Source organism: Phlebotomus papatasi, unplaced genomic scaffold (genome assembly GCF_024763615.1).
Source record: "Phlebotomus papatasi isolate M1 unplaced genomic scaffold, Ppap_2.1 HiC_scaffold_605, whole genome shotgun sequence".
NCBI lineage: Eukaryota > Metazoa > Arthropoda > Insecta > Diptera > Psychodidae > Phlebotomus > Phlebotomus papatasi.
The window spans coordinates 5159-8193 of NW_026604802.1; positions in this window are offsets into that span (position 1 = coordinate 5159).

The following is a 3035-nucleotide window of genomic DNA, read 5'->3' on the forward strand; positions in this document are numbered from 1 at the left end:
GGTTCACGACAAAGAACAAGATGAATTTGATCAAAAAATTGTTTTAAGCGAACTATACAGTATTCTAACCTACAAAACCGGTCAAACTTGGTATCAAAATAGATCAATAAGCCATGAATTAGCATAATGAGTGATTATAATCAATGTTTATAATTACCCCATGTTTACTACTGCCGAAGTTTCTCCTAAACTTTGAGTCAAATGGAATCAAAGCTTGTCCTAATTCAATGAACTAAACCTATTTCTGTTGTAACGTATTCCGTAAGTTGGAGTATTTTGCAAAATATTTTTTTCTCTTGTCCACTGCATCGTTGTATAAATGGTCACATGACACGGAAAAGCTATTTAGTAGTTACTTCCCCAGAGTGTCACATTTTACATGTTTTCCCAGAGAAAATTACTGGACAGTAATGTTGATATGATAAACAAGGAACAATTTCTTTTTTTTTTTTTTTTTTTTTTTTTTTTTTATCAATAATGAACTGGCGCAAATGATTTTAAAGAGGTGTCTCCGGTGATTGCCAGTGAAAAGTTAGTCACCCTAAGATGAAAACACTTTTTTGGTTTTTCCAAAGCTTTCGATCCTGATGTGGATCTTCTTCAGTGGCTGGAAGGGCATTAAATTATTTATTTGCAACGAATTTCTTTTTGACATTTTATAAAGGTCGTTTTTTGGACAATTTTTAAACTCACTCAACTAAATTGTGATTTCAGAGTCTTTCTCAGGGATCGTGTGGTTCATGGGGTTCCAGATCATCACCAGCAGGACGTCAATGTGGGGCGGCTTTTTCTCTTCGAGAACTTTTCTCACTATTTTTTAACTTTCTTGGTGTTTTTTTCGCGAAAAACTAACTTTTTTAAGAGGCGGTTGGTCTTTGTCTTTGTCTCTAACTGAATTCTGGTTTCTCTTTTCTTTGTTTTAAATTTGCGCCAACCGTTTTTTTGTTTCCCCCCCTTTTATTTTCCCCTTTTTATTTTCTCCTCAGAGCATCTCCAACACAGTGAACTTCTCCAATTTCATCGATTCATATTTTGCTTTACATCCCATCAGCTTGCATGCCAATTAGATGAGCATAAATGGTACTGATGTATATGTCAGCCTTTTTGTTTACTGTGATTTCTCTGTTTTTTTGGATGTGAAGAGACTCCAGGATTTCCCTTTTTCCACGATTGGGTTGTGTGTCCAAGATTTTCACATCCTCAAAACGGAAACAGTGTCCAGTGTTTGCTGTGTGTGTACAGAGAGCAGTGGCTGCCTCATTTCTTATTGGTGGTCTGCAATCTCTTTTATGTTGATTTAGTCTGTTTTTTAGGTGTTGTGATGTTGTTCCAATATATACCTTATCGCATCCTCCGCATGGAATACAGTAGACTATATTGGACTTAAGCTCAAGAGGGACGGGATCTTTCACTTTGGTGAAGAATTTACGATTCTGCCCAGTGATCCGGAAAGCCACTTCCTGTTCCAACTCACTCCTGACGATCCTCCTTATCCTCTCTGAAACTCCTGGGACATAGCCAATAGAATGGAATATTGTTGGTGTTTCTCTCTCTGTTTGTCTTGTTGTCGTTCTTGTGTTGTTTTGGTTCATGATGTGTCTGATGATCCTCTCCGGGAAGTCATTCAACCGTAGATATGTTTTTATCATTTCCGTGTTTTCTGCATTAGGTCTCGATGTTAGTGTGTGTACCCGTTTTATGAAGTTTTTTGCGACATTCATAACAACATGTCTTGCGTGGCCACTGTTGTAATTTAACATACGATGTGATGAACATGCTTTTGAGTACCACACAGTTTTCAGGCTCTCCTCCTCAGGTAGTCGATAGATCATCATATCAAGATATGGTATTTTTCCCTCTAACTCAGTTTCCATCGTGTATTGGATTTTGGGATTAAAAGAGTTAAATTTTTGCAGAATCCCCTCAACATCCGCGTTTTTCGCGAAAAAAACACCAAGAAAGTTAAAAATAGTGAGAAAAGTTCTCGAAGAGAAAAAGCCGCCCCACATTGACGTCCTGCTGGTGATGATCTGGAACCCCATGAACCACACGATCCCTGAGAAAGACTCTGAAATCACAATTTAGTTGAGTGAGTTTAAAAATTGTCCAAAAAACGACCTTTATAAAATGTCAAAAAGAAATTCGTTGCAAATAAATAATTTAATGCCCTTCCAGCCACTGAAGAAGATCCACATCAGGATCGAAAGCTTTGGAAAAACCAAAAAAGTGTTTTCATCTTAGGGTGACTAACTTTTCACTGGCAATCACCGGAGACACCTCTTTAAAATTCACGTTATTCGAAGGCATGAAAGTTCGAAGGGAGAGCACTTTCCCCTAGCAGTATTTTAGAACAGTCGTGTACTAAAAAAATGTTCAGGGGAAATATTTTTTATTTGCACTTTTCATTGAAACCATTGAAAAGGCATCATTAGGGTGTTATTCCAATGAAAAATGGCGAAAAAAAACAAACGAGCAGTAAACAATTCAAAATGGGCAGTGAAAACTTAAAAATTAAAAATGAGTAAAATATCTAATTATGGTCAGTAAAAAACTTAAATCTCTACAAAAATGTGTCTAATTTATATATTTAATATCTAAAATTGTTACAGATAAAACGAAAAACCCTTTATTTTCTGTTTACCAAAATTTGGACGACAATATCATCACTGTTTGAAATTTTTTTGGTACTGCTCAATTTTAACTCTTTACTGCTCATTTACACAATGCTATGAAAAATTAACATGTTTTTTTAGAACTTTAGTGTTCTCGAGTGCTTCTGCACTATCGGCTTTTTGTGTAGGTTCTTGCCTCAATTATTTTTTCCCGTCCTTGGCATGAACCAAAACTACCAAAAAATGTGACAGGGGAATATGAGAACAGTTATGTACTAAAAAAATTTCAAGGAGAAATATTTCATATTTTCACTTTTCTTTGGAGTAATTGGAATAGCGCCATTAACTGAACATGTTTTTTAGCACTTTACTGTATTCTCAAGTGCTTCTGAATTATCGTTTTTTTTTTGTGTTGGTTCATGT